Raw genomic sequence first — 17,973 nt, forward strand, 5'->3', positions numbered from 1 at the left:
GGCCTAATTCTGCCCTTAATCATGCTCAGCTGTCTTGCTGAAAATAATTTAATTACTCAGAAAAATGAATTTTGCAATATGGGTAAGGGTAGCAGAATTGGGCTTGTAGTGTTTACATCCTTCATATATTCATATACTTTTATTTTGTCCTCTTGTTCCTTAGTTATCATTCAGCCAAGCTATGGCATACATATCTAGCTCACTTAATCTTAGCTGATGCAGTAAAACCAATCCCTCCAATCAGCTAATCAGTTTGTGACTAAACCTTTAGTATATTTCTGAAAGCAATCTATTGATTGCTGTGGGGTATCATTAAAAAGCTATAAAGCAACCTCAGAAACTCATTCAAATATTATAGGCTTTAATTGAACTATATTTTTGTTATATACTCTTTACATTTTGAAGCAGAAACTCTTAACATTTGAAATCACACTTTTCAGAAATAAACAATTGACCATAAAATCTGTTAATTGGATGTCTTTATTTTGGCTGTTATTTCTATGCTAGTTCCATTTTATTTTATTTTTTAGACCAAACATTTAATGCTTATATGTAATGCCTGTTTCTTTTTAAACCAAAACAATGAGGACCTAGGAGCTCAGGATCATTTATATAATATCCTTTTTCTTGAAATGAGCACCTTTATTGTTGCAGTATTACAGTTTGCCCATTGACCAGGATTCAGTGAGTTAAGTAAGGAGGGGTATGCTGTTTTAGTAAGTGCCCTCTTTAAGGTAATTACCTCTTCATTTCATTTTATCTTGATTTCCGCTTTCACCTCCCAGATACTGCACAATCAGCTCTTTCACCTCTCACATAACAGTTTTATGCATTCCTTTGCAGACTGCAAAAGAGAGAGAGAGGGTGGTGGTGAGGATTTTAGATGCACAAATGGTAATTGGACACCTTACTGCCATTGAAAGCCATTGGGAATTAGACACCTAACTGTCACCTGTGCCATGTGACAGTCTCTGCCAAAGATGACTTTGTACATGCTGATCTACCTAATCTACTCAATTTCATCTAGACATCTAGCCAGCACTAATCGCTGTGATGGAATCCAACCTTCCTTTCACAATGCCTCCTTGTTGTGAAGCTGATGGCTTCTGGTCAATCCTGATTATCTACCTTTTGAATAAACCAAAAAATGGATCATGAGTAAATTTGGCAAGCTTGCTGTCCTGTAATTCGAGAGTTTGTATGATTTATTGTTCATGAATAATAATAACCCACTCCCCCATCAAACAACCAGAAGATACTGGCACGATTTTGCAGTTTGCCCATTGACCTGGATTCAGGGAGAATGAAGTAATTTCCCCTTGGATAAGCTCTAGTATTTGAAGCCTTTGTTAGTGCAAGTAAACTTGTAAAAAGCTTATTTAGAGGCTGATCCAAAGCCCATGGAAGTAAAGAGAGAGAATCCAACTGCCTTCTATGGAATTTGGATCAGGAATATGGAGACCGCAGTCACTAGAAAAAAATCCAATTCCTACACATTGATATGGACCTTGCTTGTATCACCAGCTGCACAGAACTTAATTTGCACAGCATTTAGTTAACTGTGTCCCAGGAATTGTGAAGCCCGAGATCAATTCTTGTTTTGCCTGTTCTCCTGAAGTATTTCAATGGCATTGTTATGTAGTAGATATAATTTGTCTAATAAGGAACTACTGGTTATGTGACTGTAAATGTATGTGATCTTTAGTATGTTGTTAATAGTCTGGTAAGTAGCTGGAGTTTTTAACCTAACAGTTCAATGGTAAATAGTGGTTTGCTTTAAGTGACTTTTTTTCAAATTGTTAAAGACAGAAGCTAACAAGCTTTGCCCAGTTGTTTCATAGTACCTTTGCCAGTTGAATACAAGAAGCTATATTCTGTCATTAACCCACATTATATATAGCTTTTTTTAATGAAAAACAACAACCTAAACCAAAATGCTCCTTTTTATTTTAATCTACATCTGGAATGTTGACAAAACCTAGCCTCAAGGCAGGAAAATTAAGCCATTCACAGGGTATCACTATCTCAATTGGAACTTAAAAGGTTTGCATTAAACCAATAAGTTCTATATGGCTGTAGTTGTCAAGCAAAAATAACTGGACAAGTAGGCAAGGGTTAATAGAAAACATGGAAAATGGCTTAGTTCTGTATAGTTCCCCAATCCTGTTGTCTGTCCTTTTGCTTGCTTGATATCTATCTAGAAGATAATGAGCTCTTTGGGGCAGTAACCTCTCTTCTTGCCTATTGGTATGATGCTTAGCATGCTTCAGACTACTATAAAATCATAGAGAATGATAAATTCACAAAGCTGCTCTGTAAAGTACCCCGAGATGCTTGGATGGAAGGTGCTAGAGAATTGCATAAAGTTATTAATCCACATTAACCAGTGTGGGTTTATTTAATGTGTCTTGTATCTTTTATAATTAAAACTAGAGACTTTTCATTTCAATATTGGTTTTGAGGTTATGAAAATCAGGCCAGGGATGGAAGCATAGACTACAGATGTGAATTGATGGGCTCGTCTCTATGATTCAGCTTATTATCCAGCTGTGTGCCTTTAGCCAGCTCTGCTGGCTAATGTTTACTGGGGGTATAGCCTCCTGCCTTTCCTCCTCAGGGTGCCAGGTATCCCTGGGAAGTAGCAAAGGAGCAGTCCTTGTGCTCCCTAGAGTGAAGTAGCTACAATGCTGCCTGGGACTTACGCAGGCTCTGCAGAGGGATGCTGCATCCTAATTCTCTCGCCATAGTTGCCAGGCATAATCTCTCCCTTTATATTTGTAAAGTGAAATGAAGCACACTGAAGTTATAATGAAATCCAGCTCCAATACCTGCCCACTGACACACGCACCACAATTACCTGTATGCCCTTCAGCGGTGCGGTGCATTTATTCTCAGAAAGGAGGCCATTCCATGCAGAAAGATTGTGAACTATTTTAAGGAAGTCCAGCTGGTGGCTGCAGCAAGAGTTGGGAGCCCTTTCCTCTTTATACTTATATATAAGGCAGCTAGCGCTATAGTGCTGCTTGCTCCCCTGAATATCCTTCTCTTGACAAGAGGGCAGTGATCCTTCCCGGTGTGTGCCCCTCACCATTGTAGACACAGTAGAAGCAGAGACCTATACGGTACAGCCCCATAGAACAAGATACTCGGAGCATCAGCAAAGATGAATTTCATCATCATCTTATTTTCAATGATGATCAGTCTTTAGACTGCTACTGAAGCTGAGTGAAAAAGTAACTCCTTTTTGCAGTTAGGGACATGTTTATCTAAAATGGGCTTTGATTTCCTCTGTAATTATTACTCATCTCGCAGGATTTTAATGCTCCTGCTAGCAGTCCTATTATGCTTGTGAGACATCATGATTTTTGTCAAACATTCTGCTCTAAGATGGAATTCCTGACTCTTGTGTGACCTGCTGAAACTGTAGGGAAAAAAAAAGAACCTGATATTTTTGACCATCTAATGGTGCATGAAGTTTTGTTTAAAGCCTCTGTTAACTCATTCTGCTCCTGTCATCATCTAAGAGTTTGTTCTCATGTGTGAAATCTCTACCTGGGGTAATAGCTACAGGGTAATTGACAGAGGCTGGTGGTGTTTCACTGGCTGCTGGTTTTAGTGAGGCAGGCTAGTTATTCTACATCTACATGAGAGGCTAGTAAGTGAAGTAGGAAGCACAGAGAAAGGCTTTTGAAAACAACCTATTCATTGAAAAAGGGAGGTTAAATGGAGGAAAGGAAGCAGAGTGTTCTCTCACGCTCCCTCAGAAATTGTCTTGCTCTGGTTGTCAGAAAATCTGACCTGCAAGCCTAATAGCTGAATTATGGCACAAAGGTTTGCATTTGTTATAGAGGTCTTGTGCTTATATTTATGTAACACATGTATAATCTAGTTATGAAGCTGCTAAAAGCTTTACCCAAGAGACTAAAATTTCAATGTATTGCTCAGGGTTTTAGCCAAATGACTCTCATTAATGTCAATGAGAGAGAAGCTGTTAAAACAACATACAACACTTAGAAAATGAAGCCCTATCATAACATATGGATGTATATATTTTTTCTAAGCAGTCTTTTAGCAATTCAGGGCCATATTCTGAGCTTATGCAAATGGGTGTAGCTCCATTGACTTTTCTACAGCTATGCTGATTTACAGCAATTGAGAATCTGGCCCCCTGTTTTATAATGAAATAGATTTTGTGTCAGAATTTTTTCGTTTAATAAAAAATAATTATGGCTTAGACCATTAAAAACATGCTCAAACTTGCAGCTTGGTAAATTAACTGAGACACAGAATGATGTTATAGTACTCCTGGTATTAAAAAATGAGGAGTATGTTTGCCCATACTGTAAGAGCAGCTGTGTTGTGTTTATGTGAGACCATCTTTTCCTTGTAGAGATTGGCTGTGATGACTATACAGCTGGACAACTGAAGGAGTTTGCTTCTAGCTCTGGTGTTGAAGTTTGATTCCCACTTGTGACTATGATGTCTGCCTGTGTGCACACATCAATAGGTTGTGCATATTTTTTTGTTTTGGATCCAATCTGAGACATACAGAAGGTATGCAGAAAATGTTGCTCGGATACCAGAGTGATTCATTGTAAATGCTGTACTGTCAAAATCAGAACCTAGAATCTGAACCCCTTTGAATTTAATCTTGACTGGAAGCATAGGTTTGAATTTTTAATCCTTAGATATAAATTCAGCCTGATGGTGTTGGCTGATGGTTGGTCCAAAATTGTAAGGTCTATCCTCATGTTCCAGTTTCAGTGTGGATATGAGAAACTTTGTAAAGTAAGATGATCACATGAAACTTCCACAGTTCAAAATATGCAGTATTGGTGCAGCCATGTTGGTTCCAGGATATTAGAGAGAAAAGGTGAGTGAGTTAATGTCTTTTACTGGACCAACTTCTGCTGGTGAGAGAGACAAGCTTTTGAGCTCTTCTTCAGGTCTGGGAAATGCACTCAGTGTCCCAGCTAAATACAGGGTGGAACAGATTGCTTAGCATACTTAGTTAACACAATTCAAGATGGCCAGTCAGTAAGGCAGAAAAAACCCCACACTTCTGTGTTTCTTTTCATTATTTTAGAAATTATTCACAATATCTATCTATATTTTGAGATATGTAATGAATCTGTTATAAATAAAATAAAACTTGGGGGAAGGATGGAAATGAAATAAAGTCTTGGCTGAAAGCTCGTGAAAAGCATTTTACGGGATTTGGCTATTCAAATCCTGACTCTAGATTTGATCTTAAACCCAAACTTTAAACCTCATTCTGATCTGAACAGAGGCTCTGTAGTTCATCTCTATAAAAGATTGTACTTGCTATCCCATTGATAAATCTGGCAACTTGCCCACATAAAATCTTTTTAAAAGATTGTACTTTCCATCTCCAGCATAGTCTTGATAAAGAGTGTATTAACAATGAGATACCACTTTCTCCTTCTTATATTAATTTTCCAGAGAGGTGTATAGAAGTAATAAGGAGCCATATTACAGGAAAATGTTGAACACAGGGAAAACTACAACAATAATGAAGACTTTAATTTTATATTAGACCCAGTCTTTCATCAAGCAAGCAATGAGTAACATAAACATCAAACCTCATTCAGTAAACATGTTAGCATTCAGTAATAAGCACTCAATTTTTTAGCTGATAAAATTTTAATTAAAAATATTGATTCACTTGGCAGAGTGTTTCTGATTTCTTTCCTATTTGCCTGATGAAATAATCACAGAAATAAGGCTAAGCTTAAGGTTTTTAGAATTCAAAGTCTAATAAAAAGACACTTCTCCCTTTTAATGTCCTAACTCCACTAAAAATGGTAAAATATTCTGGGAGACAGCAGTCTGTGGTTTTTCTCATGGAATTTGTGTATGAGAAGAGATTTTAATGACAAGTCTGAGGAAGCAAAATTATCTCAAACATTTGCAACACAATGTTGGCACACTGGGAGAGTGAACATTACAATGAGTCCAAGGTGGTGTAGGATTCCCAATGCTATGCCAATAATGCTTTTAGATTGTATCTGTAGGCACTGCTTGAAAGCTTAAAGATTTGTTTTCATACCTATTTCCTGCCAAGACTGTCAATGAGGATGCTAATTGATGCTGAATATGGTAATTCTGTGCATGATTACAGTGCAGGATGCAGGTGGAGGTACCTACAGTCTGGGAGGAGCAAGAGTATCCTTCTCATCTCCACAACTTCCAGCTCAGCTGGGATGCATGAGTATATCATTGCCAGCCACGCACCGTGGAGTGTGGCTCCCCTCCTTGGTTGAGTAATCAAAAGGCCAGTGATTGGATCTCTTCCCTGGACTATCCTCCATATATTCTCTGTTCTCCCCTCCGCCTTATTCCACCACTATCTCTTCTCTAGCACCCACCCTAATTGTCCAGCTGCCAAGTGGGCTCATGGATGATCCTTGCTAGCTGTGGAACATGTATGCACAGGTAACAGAGGAAGAGTGAAATGAGTTGATGGGCCCAGGCCTGCTCAGCAGCATCTGACCCAGTACCTCCTTGACTTAGTTGGGAAATATGGTGGAACAGGCAGAGAATGATGGATAGGATGCCTTGGGGTGTGGACAGGTACCTGGAAGGGGTGTGTGGGCAGGGAATAGGAGAAGGTTCATGGAAAGGAAATATTATAAGGCCCTAAGGAAAACAGTAAATTTACCTAGCAGAATAAATCTGCAGTTGCCCTTAAAGCAGAGGGTCAGTTCTCCCTTCCTCCTTGTTTCTCTTACTTTGCCATTGCTTTCAAGTGGAATCTAGTCTGGATGATAATCCTACATTAAATTCTATTCCTGTTTCCTGTGAGACACCCCTTGGCCCACACAACTTGGAACATCTGGCTGAAAGTACAGGAAAAAACCTGGTCACCAGTCACATATCAGAACTTCTGTGGAGGCCCATCATTCTTGAAAATCAGGCCATTTACATAGGAGCCTAAATAGGGGTTTGGGGATAAAATTTTCAAAAGCATTTAGGTCCCATTTTCAGATATGATTTAGTAATTTGGGTGCTTTTAAGTCATTGAAAATCAGTGGGATTTAGGCTTCTAAGTCATTTAGGCCCAGATTTTTTAAGGTATTTAGATGTTGTTGCACTGTGTGCTGCAATGCCTAACTGATATAGGAGACTAAATCTCATTTTCAAAAGGATTATAGACATTTATGAGCCAAAATCCCATTGAGAGTAGATGGCATTTAAATCTCCTAAATTACCAGATCACTTTTGAAAGTGAGATTTGGGCTCCTAAATCAGTTTCACATTGCAGATCTCAGTGCAGCAATGCCTAAATACTTTTAAAAATCTGAGCCTTGGGTCCTTTTGAAAATTTTACCCTAGAAGTCTAACTTGAGGTACCCCCCATTCTTTTTCTCCTGAATCTTGGTCTAATATGGCAATAGTGCTTTATAGGAACAATGGAGGGCATAATTCAGAACCAAGCTTTCTGGTTGGAGTGGATAAATTGGTGAACTTCCATCAAAAATGCTTTCAGTTTCCAATCCTGTTGGATTTGTCATCTTGTCTGATGTCTGAATATCACAAGGAAAAGGAAACCTTGACAGTTTTTTTTTATTTCTAGAAAATCTATATATTTACTTATAGATTATTAACTAGGACATTAATAGCTGGAGTGGAGAAACATTAGAAAATATACTTTTTGGGAGCAATATTTGGGAAAATGGACGGTATGATCTAATTGGTCTTTTCTAGCTCTAATTTGTATGAAAAAGCTGCAATATTTACAAAATGCATCTAAATATTGTCAGTTGGAAAGTTAGCCATTAAGATGACCAAACTAAAAATGTACAGTAGTATATTTGGATGTCTCTTTGTGCCATCTCAGTAGTTGCATGTTGGCCCAATCCTGCAAACACTACTATGAGTAGTCCCATTGGCTGAGGTATATCTACACTTCGAACTGGTGGTGTAATTTCCATCTTGAGGAGACATACCACCTCAGCTCTGAATGAGTTAGCACACTAAAAATAGAAGTGTAGCCCTGAGTATGATTCCATTCAGGACCATAGGTATGTACTCAGGTGGCTAGCCCTTCCCACCATTCGTGCCACCATGGCTACATTTCTGTTTTTAGTGTGCAAACTTAATCAGAGCCAGCACAGGTATGCCTCCTGAAGCTGGAAATTAGACATATCCTTATTCAGTGGGACTGCTCAGGGCAGTAAGCGTGATGCTTAGTACTAAGTACTTGCTCCTGGAAGTAAAAGTCAGCATGATGTTGTATTGTTTAACTTAGCCATTTAAATATCCAATCCATTTCTACTTCACTGCCATCTATTTTTTCTCTCTTAATGTTGGCTTTTTTTATATTGCTAGTAAATGCTTTTGATCAGGTAATATTTCACACTACTAAATAGAATTTAGACTTAGTAACTTGATGCTTCAGTTGGCAATGTAAAAATTGCAGTAGTGTGTTATAGTCAAAATTAATAGGGCTTAAAGAAACAAAGCAAAGCAATTTCCTCACTAAGTCAAAATTGTTAGATAAAAGCTAACTAAAGCTAAAAACATAGTGCTAGCATAATTAATGAAAGAGCAGTTTTTACAGATAGGTATATCTAACTCTGCAGTTTCCTTTCCAATATGATGAGGATCATTTAAGGGCAAATAGTGACAAGATGAGAGGCAATGCTTCACTAGGCCAGATTAACTGTCAAATTTATGTTCAGCATGTTTTTAGCAGTCTTTGGCCCAGCTGCAATCTGTTCAATAGAGACAAACGTTCAGATCCCACAGATCTATTTGTGCATTCGGGACCTTAACATTTTAGGTCCTGCTTTCTAAACTATTTCCGAAATGGACATGATATATTCAAATTTTCCTCCATTTATCACTAAAACATTGTGCTATCTTACAATAAAGCAAACAGTTGTTGCTCCCAAACTATCTATCATGAGTTTTTCTATCATTGGACAAACTGTGGTTTAAACATACTTTTGTGTTAGTGACGCAGCAGCAGCAGCATATTCTTCTTTAATTTCAGGACACAATTTTCTTCAGGCATCCTGGACTTCTGACAATGTGTTCTACAGAGGAGATTTCAGTCACATAAAACCCTAACAGTTGGTAGAGCATACTTGCTTCTCGGATTTATTGCATTATATTTTTTTCATATAACTGGGATAAATGCAATCTAGATACTCATTTTACAAATGCACTTTTCAATATGTTCTGCCATTTGGTCAGGAAGGATTATTTTCTGGTAAATACAAACATGACATCTGAATACAGTTTAATGTTGGGAGCCAAATTTTGCCTGTGGGTGCATATGCACTGTTTTCCTTGACTTCAGCTGGAGCCAGATCTGCGCCTCTGAGAGCAGAATGGACTTTGGCTAGCTACAGTCACTCATCAAGTCTGTGCAAGATGGTTTTTTTTTTTTTTTTTTTTACAAAGGATCTTGAAAGAGTTTATGGACTAGAATTTTGACCAGACAGCCTAACTGAGGTTTCATTGTACCACGGCTTGAATATTTTGACGGACTGTAACTCTTCATGCTGTCTGCCACAGGTGCAATAAGTAAATCATGATTGGGCCTTTTTAACAACTCCAACTGCTTAACCCAGTAATATTGTCTGCACAACTGGGACCAAGAAACCAAACTTGGAAATCTGTTTGTCTGAATGCTTACAAAATTAATCTCTTTTGCATTACTAAAGATTTTTTGTAAATTGACCATAGGTTTCTCTGTTTCTTTTCAGTTTTTTCCTAAGGCACTGTCAATGAAATTCTACACAGTGCTGTCTAGTGATTCAAATTCACTAAATTCTCAGGATTAAGAAAGTATTCTTCCATTGAGACCAACCATGTACAGAGAGAGCGAGCATGATATTACTTCTCTATCAGAAGAAAGGAAAGTTTCTATAGTCTTTTACATAGTGTAACAGACACTGAAACCAAATCTTAGACAGTAAACAAACTCTTTGGTTTATCTCCAATTAAAACAAACGCATACTTCACGATGTCATGAAACATTGTCAGCTGTAGAAGCTGTACATTAGGGCTGAGTAAACAGTTCTGCAAACCTGATCTATGTTAAAGAGGTTGATGACCCTCTAACAGTTCAGATGTACAAATTTACCTGTCAGCCCTGGTCCCCAGTAGAAAATGTTAGCTACTATATTGTATGCACTATTTCCAGATTTTTGCAGGCAAATTCTCTTAAATGGCTTTTTGTCTCACTTTCTGTGTGCCAAACTTCTTGTCCTACAGACAACTGAACTTTTATTTTTCTGTACATTGAATTAATTACTTTCACTGTGAATCATGCTTTTCTGATTTCCTCAACATCAGTGAGTTCCTGCCAAATTAACTTTCTGTTTGTAGATGGCCCATTAACTACAATATAAAGCCTCTGTCCCCTAGGCAAAAATGCAAACAGCACACTTACTCTATTTTGCTGTGCTGGATCAGGCAAATAGAGAATAAATACTTCTGACATCAGGTTGAAACTGGGCTATTTTCCAGTGTGTGTCTAGATGATCAATAGACTGCAAAATGCAGTTCTGTGTTGAAACAAACCATTCGTAGCCCCCATCCTCTGCCAACAATACTGTCTTAGCTTCCTAAAGAACAGCACCTCCCAGGAAATAATGTGCTGAACTCTCATTTACTGTGGGAGCGGAGTACATTAAGCATCTTGGAGGTTGAGAGAGTAGGGAAAGCAACCTGTTCCATGGTTTAAGTGGTGTGATGTGCGCTTAATTAATGAACACCCTCTAAAATTTCAATGACAGGTAACTTGCATTGGCTTACTCAGCATTGTCCTGGCTGTATTTTCCTGTTTACAAGCATAACGTGCTAGCCTGGAGCTCTGGGCCGTGTTGAGGTGTGTGTTTATGTAAATGAGGGACAGGCTTCCAAGAAACACTGTCCGAACTCAGTACAATTTGCAGATTAAAGAGTCTGGCAATATAATACACTTCTAGGCTCTCAGCCTCACAGCTAATGTGGCTTGCAGCTGCAAGCATGGCTCACGAGATGGGGGCAGTAGGGGTTGGAAGGAGAGAGACAATTATACCAGGCCTCAAGCTCAGGGGACCCAAAATGTCTGCAACTGGGGTGAAATGGGGATGAAGTAGGAGGGGGTGGCTCCAGTGAACATGATGAAACTGGGCCCCAAATTTCTTTTGATGGGCCTAGCTGCAAGAGGTGTCAAAACGAGCACTTTGATAAGTTTTGGTGGTAAGAAACCAAAGCTGTTCTAATGCTCTCTCTATGTGGTGGCCCATGGCAAACTGAAACAGGGAATTTTCTAGAGCGAGATGATGCTGTGAAGCATGGTCATTGGTCACTGATGTACATTGGGACAGTCTACTTAATACACAGAGTGGGAGTAGGTGAAATGCTGCTTTCTTTAAACATAGAGCTGTGGCACTGTGGCCTCATCATTCTTTCTTGGCAGGCACCAAACCATTTGACTTCTGCCTTTGCAAAGAAGCACTGTGGACCCATTTCATTCTGAGTGATATGCAGTGCATACCAATAGCAAGAATACCTATTGGATGTGCAAGAATGAATAAATCAGCTGAGATCCCAGTAGAACAATTCAAAGCTGTGCATGCCAGACCAGAATAATACATGTAACTTGAGACAAAGGGGGGAGAGCATGACCGTAGGGAACTTCAAGTATGCTTTCCAAGAGAGACTTATGGCACAAACTGAGTCTATGCCACAGGAAAGTACTTGAGCAAAACTAAAGTGAGAGTAGATCAACTTTCAGGTATTTATTTCACATGGAACAATCTGGTTTGGGACTAAAACTAATGTGCATAACTATGTACTTTTTTTCTTCTATTCAGATATAGCAATTAGTTTATACAGCTACACTAAATAATGTAACTTCTCCATAGCCCTAAATCTGTTTGCTCAGTTCTTGTAAAAGCTTTTACAACTTGTTTACAACTTGTTTACTGTTGCCTACGCACCAGGATTGCATTTTACCACGTCCACAGCTAGAATAGCAAGGTTCAGTTCTACAAATATTGTAGTGTCCAGGAAAATGGGTAGCACAATTTTGTTGCCCCTCTGCTGAGCGGTTGCAGATGTCAGAGACCTTGCAGGTCAGCAGCTTCCTGCTACAAGGCTCTTCTTGGTGCTCACCAACACCATTTGGGTATAAAATCCCAGTTTATTATTTCATTGTTTTCTGTTAAAGCAACTAACGTAATTGAATTTGAATTATATTCTCCTACCAGTGCTGGATGGAAATAGTGAAATCTCGGCTTTTTTAAATACACAACTCAGACAAAATTACTTTACTCGTCTTTTTCGTTTTTGATAGAGCTTTTTGTTCCCTTCAAAAAGCTCTGAAAAGTGCTTGGAATCATGCATTGCTTTATACACACCAGCCTTTTGCTGCAAAGTACCTATATACATATAATGTTTTCTCATTTTCTCCCTTCTGTCAGTTAGTATTTTTCTATGTTTAAATCTCTACAGAGCTCTAAGAGCCAGATTTTCATGGGATCCAGCCCCTTTGTGCCATTCTGTTGGCAAAATAGGGTTGGATCTGGCCACCTGAGAATTCCATCCCCCATGACGATATCCCGAAGTGCAGTGACTCCTGCCCTCCACTCCCTCCTTTCAGGCCATGGCAGAAAGGGGTATGCCATGTGCTGAACTAGAGGGTTGCATCAGAGTTTTTATTGTGCAGGGCCCCAGGCAGGAGCTGAGAGAGAGAGAGAATCAGGGATTTTTAGCCAGGTCCCTGATGATCATCTCGCTGTGCAGCACTGAGCATGTCTGGCTACAACAGAGAATGACCCACTGGTCAAGGGAAAATATTTGCTTAAGCTTAGTTATTACAATTATCTATTTGATTATTTCTTTGAAAGTCTATAGTTCACAATCAGATTAAAGCTTAGCATCTCTCCTATACTCACCTCATGCTTCAGACTGTATTAACTAAAGATTTTCCTAATATTTTTTCTTTAGGTATAAAATCACCATGTTATTTAGTGTGGAGCTCAGAAATGTTGTGCAAAAGCAATCCAGCTAATGTGCATTGTGGAATTGCAATTTTGTTTTATATATTAAAGATATTACTTGGGGAAGTCTAGACTAAAGCCTACAGTAAAAATCGATTTATGCACATGGACTAGGACCTAGGAATAGATTGCATGCATCATTTTTATTGATTACACAATTTCCCAAAAAAAGTCATAGCAGCAAATATCCATAATTCTATCTTTATTTATGTATTTCTTAACAAAGAAAAGAAAATGTAAGTGAAATATGAACAAGTCTACAACTTTAATATTTAATATCTTCAACTTTACAAATTCTTTTTACTATCAAGATGTGATTTATTGTAATTGAAATATATGCTAAGAGGATTTAAATTAGATATGTAAATGGTTACAGTTTCCTAACTATTATAGCACACACAACATTTTAAACTGGAAATATGTGTACAAAATCATATGGACAACAGTAAATAAGCTAATCTAAACAATTAAAGATAACACACACGTTTAAGCTTGTATGTGTACAATCCCTAATGACACTTTGATTATTGATATTTGTGGAGATCATGAATGATCTATGGTTTCCCTTAAAAGAAATAAAGTTTTACTGAGGACACTAAAAACAAATAGCTTTAATAAGGAGAAATCCCTTATTCAACAAGGCTTAGGATACCAATAGTGAGTGCTATGTGCAAGTTTGTTGTGGAGGACTAGCTTCTTAACTTCAGTTTTTAAAGGGATGCTGCAAACTTGAGTTTTGTTTTTTGACATTGACTCATTTTTAAAAAAGTTTAAGTCTGGATTGAGCACCCTTTAAATAGTATGCCTGAGATCAATAATGCCAAATATATTTAGCCATTGACTTCAATGGGTGTGCAGAGGTATAATTGGTTGCAATGTAGTAATCAATTGTGTGAATGATGCAGTAGATGGAATAGAAACTTTAGCTCTGTTGGCTTGGCTGGACTAGCAGGAATAAAAAGCAGCAAAAACTTTTGTTTGTCACTACAGTCAGCAGAGACAACTCAGAATACGTAAAAGGAGCAGATCTGCTGAGCAAGAGAGAACCATTTTTAGTCACTTCTTGGAGTCTGACCACATCTTGTGGAAACAAAGGAAACTCTCTACAAGGTGAATCTTCTGGGATTGCTAGGGGTTTCTCCACTCCAGTGGGTGTCTGTGAAGAAGGAATGATTGAACCTTTCCTCTTCTGCCATAGTTAGGTTAGTATTGTATTCTGGTCTTATCATATAGGCTCCGATAGTAATTTGTCTATGGAAAATCCTGACCATATAGTATTTATATAGTAGCTTGAAATGAATTGAAACTTTGAAATAGAAAGAATCCTGACAAAAACCTTAATTGTTTCTTAATACTCTATAATATTCTTAATACTGTATAATATACTAAAATATTATTTCTTTGAATTAATAAAATATAGGTGCCCATCCTATGTTGTGGGCCCTCTCGCATAAATTAAAACACAAAGTCCATCAGCCCTCTTTGTTCACTCTTTACACAAACTATTAAGAAAATGATGGGCTTTGTAGTGTACCTAAAAAGATTTCTAAATCTAGGCTCTTGCCGGCTCAGGGAGCTGATTCCAAAGACAAGGGCCTCCCACAGAATGCTATGGCAGCAAGCATTAATCATGTATATCAAGTGCACTATAAGTCAAGCACCTCTGATGATTTCAGCTGTGGGGGCATGTCATGTGAAGAGAGGCAACCATTTAGGAATTATTAGGTATAAAATGGAATTTTAATATTACATTTTCTTTTCTGTGGCCATTGATGATGCATTCCCAGTGAGATTGCTTTAAAGCTGAAACTCAAGAAACAAATGTACCTATTTATACTAATGAATTTGTAGAATTTAATGATAGTTCTGATCTCCCCACCCCACAATAATTTGAGCCCCACCCCCTTGTGCGCTGTAATTCATAGTACATAGTGCACTGCACATAGTTCTGTTGGTGAATGGATGGAAAGATACAAATCTTCTATTATTCCAAAGAACTAGAATGCCTCATGAAAATCATGATGTCATCGTAAACAAGCCATTTTAGGCAACAGACAAGGTCAATGATTCTGGAGTTCTTGTTTGTGGCGCTTACTAAAGCCCACAATCTGTTGAAAGCCAGGTCAAATTACTAGTGATTAGAATTTCAGTACTTTCAATCTAATGTCTTGTTTGGTGCCTTACTTGAAATGACTTAGTGGTTTCATTCCCAGTCTTGGTAAAGTGTCCATGTCATGTTTGCCATTTTTGTTGGTAGGTTCATAAGAGGCATGAAAGATTGAATGAGCATGAAGAATAATTGATGAGAAATCTTGCACTGCTATGGGTCCTGCTGTGACTTCTGTGCCAGATTGTGAAACCCTTACACAAGTAGACTAATTGAAATCTATGGGACGTCCCAGATGAGTAAGTGCTCACTAATATGACCTTGGGGATCACAGCCTGGCTCTCTTTAGGGTTCTCAATCCAGCACCTTGTGTGACCAATAAATCCACCCAGTAAAATGAGAACAAACATTCTGTAAAAAAAACAAAATTAAAAAAAAAAATCAAAAAAACCTAGCAAACACTGAAAAAATAGCAATTATGAAATTAGGTTTTGTTTTTTGTTTGGAATTATGGAGAATTGTTATAAGTGTGGCTTCTGTATTAGATTTCTGAGGACTTGTCTAGAGATGAACAGTTAGTGCGTGACAAGCTGGGGTATAAATCTACAGCACACTAGCCTGCTGTGCATAACCGTCCGTGCAGACCATGCTACTCTGCACTAAAAGTTCCCGAATGTGCTTTGGTCTACTCAGCTCAAAACAGGAGTAGGTCAGTGTGCACTAGGGAACTTTCAGAACACAGTAGGAGGGCCCTCATGAACAGTTGTGCACTGTAGATTAACACTCCAGTTTGCACTAACTGTTCATCTAGATAAGTCCTGATATGGTATGTTGGGCTGTCAGAAGGAAGCACAGTGTCGAAACACTCCTTCACAGGTAGATATTGTCACTAGACCAATGATTACAAGTGATTAAGGCTGAATGGGACTAACTGTCAAATAGTGGAGCAACCATTAAGGTCTCCTTTTCTTTGATGAGTTGGCTGGCCGAGGCGGGGGGAAAACAATGTGAACTGAAGGAAGATGTCACATCTTGGCTCTGTAACGAAGACCATTGAGCAATATGGTAAATGGGCCCAGATGCACAGGGAGGGTAGGGACATGATGTATTGAGGACTCTATTGGAATTACAAGCTGTCACTTTTCCTGGCTCTGCTTGCAGGCTGTAGATCTCTAAAGGGAAGTAGGTGATCAGGGTCAGTTTGAAGCCAGCCAGTCTGAAGTAAGTTTGAGTGGGTTGTGCCTCCATATTGTAGGGAGCTGCCTGCTCTGTATGTCTCTTTTTTGTCATTCTGAATATTAAGAAATAATGTAGTTCCCATTTTCCAGCAAACTTATTTTGTTTTGGTTTTTTATCTAACCTCTGTGTTGGAATGCTGTGAAGTATAACGGGACTCTCAAAATAAATAAATAAAAGCTTCCTTGGGAAGAAGGGCAACAACCAGGGGGTGACAGTCTCTAGACATAAACTAAGATCAGGCTGGGTTCCAATACTTCTTGGGCTTCCTCAGAGAATGTAAATTGGTTCCGTTTTGCTTTTGTAACTGAAGAGAAAAGTCTATCTAACTTGTAGTGAAGTGTAAAATTAGATTAGACTAAATATGTGAGTAGGTTTGTGGTTGTTTTAAAATGTCTTTTATCTAATGTTTTGTTCTAGCTGCTAAATAAAAATACTTTGCTTTAAGAAGGCCATTGGTTAATAGCACTGGTCAGAGGTTCCCAAAGGGAGGAAATGCTGGTGCCACAAATCCAGACTGCCCTGTAGAATGATAACAGTTGGTAATAAATGGTGTAGTCAGGCCAAAGTCCTGATCTAAGACTGGAAGAAACACAAGGTTCCACCCTGAAACAAGTAACAGCATGAGGCTCAAGACCTGAGGTGGGTGCAGTCAGTGAGACCAGAAAGGGAACAGAAGCGCAGCAAGCCTTGCAACCATCAGTCTTTCATTTTCTTTAAAACACAGGAAACGTCCATGTATTTCTCTGTTCATCAGCACACAATGAAGTTAGTGATGCTCATCTAAGATTGTGTGGTGCTGAAGTTGACTGTATTATTTAATTATTTTAGATTTTTGAATATATTTGTTTTTTTCTGCAGATATGTAATGGCGGCTTGCCCAAGGCTAAATCAATCCTGATGACAAGATGTTCTCCACCTGAGGGGGATCAGGCAATTCAAATATAAAAGACAGCAGGAAGCTGCCAGGGTGGTGAGGTTGAGAAAAATAGCTGAGTGCCAAAGGCCGGTAGTAACCTAAGGAAGAAATTATGTGGAGCCTGAAACTGATGAAAGATTTTGTGTTTTGATTTGGGACCTTCTTGAGTTCCATTTGGACAAGCTCTGTTGCCAGCTTGGTGAAGAATTCATTAAAGGATTTGGGCCTATAAGACAACTGGAAATTTTGTTAGTTCTGAAAGGGCCCTGATGAAGGGGAAATAGAAGTGAATGGCAGCCATGGTACTGTAAGATACAATGCAGGTAAGAAGAAATCAACATTTTGAATGAATATTTATAATACAAACTATACCCTTAGTGTTACCATGCGTCATATTTGTCATGCTAGTAGTTAGGGTTTCTATGTATATTTTACTAATAAAATTGTTATTCTTTGACTTACCTGCTATTTAGCAATGTAAGATAAATGAAACTACTTAAGTGGGAAGCCTTCTCCTTTTGTAGTTCAAGGTCTCTAGGGTGCACTTTTCTAGACTTAGAGGTGGAAAAAGCAGTTCCTAGTAGTGCTAGTAGCATGATGATGCAATTACTATTTTGAATTGTCTGCTTAGGTTCAGATCCACAGAAATTAATGAGGATTTTTTCATTACTGTACTCTGGATCAGG

General features: G+C 38.4%; 1 long non-coding RNA gene across 4 annotated transcripts in view; it reads left to right on the forward strand.

Moving 5' to 3' along the window:
• LOC137154132 (uncharacterized) overlaps positions 1 to 17,524 on the forward strand; it is a 209,461-nt gene extending 191,937 nt beyond the window's left edge. For 2 of the 4 annotated variants that reach the window (XR_010920096.1, XR_010920094.1), the window contains exons 4-6: positions 14,016 to 14,135; positions 15,283 to 15,431; positions 17,230 to 17,524. This is a non-coding gene — a long non-coding RNA (uncharacterized lncRNA). The remainder of the gene's footprint in view (positions 1 to 14,015; positions 14,136 to 15,282; positions 15,432 to 17,229) is intronic. The other 2 variants (XR_010920095.1, XR_010920097.1) reach the window with 2 other exon arrangements.
• The last annotated feature ends 449 nt before the right edge of the window (positions 17,525 to 17,973 follow it).

This window comes from Emydura macquarii, unplaced genomic scaffold (assembly GCF_026122565.2).
Source record: "Emydura macquarii macquarii isolate MOO-44397 ecotype Brisbane River unplaced genomic scaffold, CSIRO-AGI_Emac_v2 contig_1253, whole genome shotgun sequence".
Taxonomy (NCBI): Eukaryota; Metazoa; Chordata; order Testudines; family Chelidae; genus Emydura; species Emydura macquarii.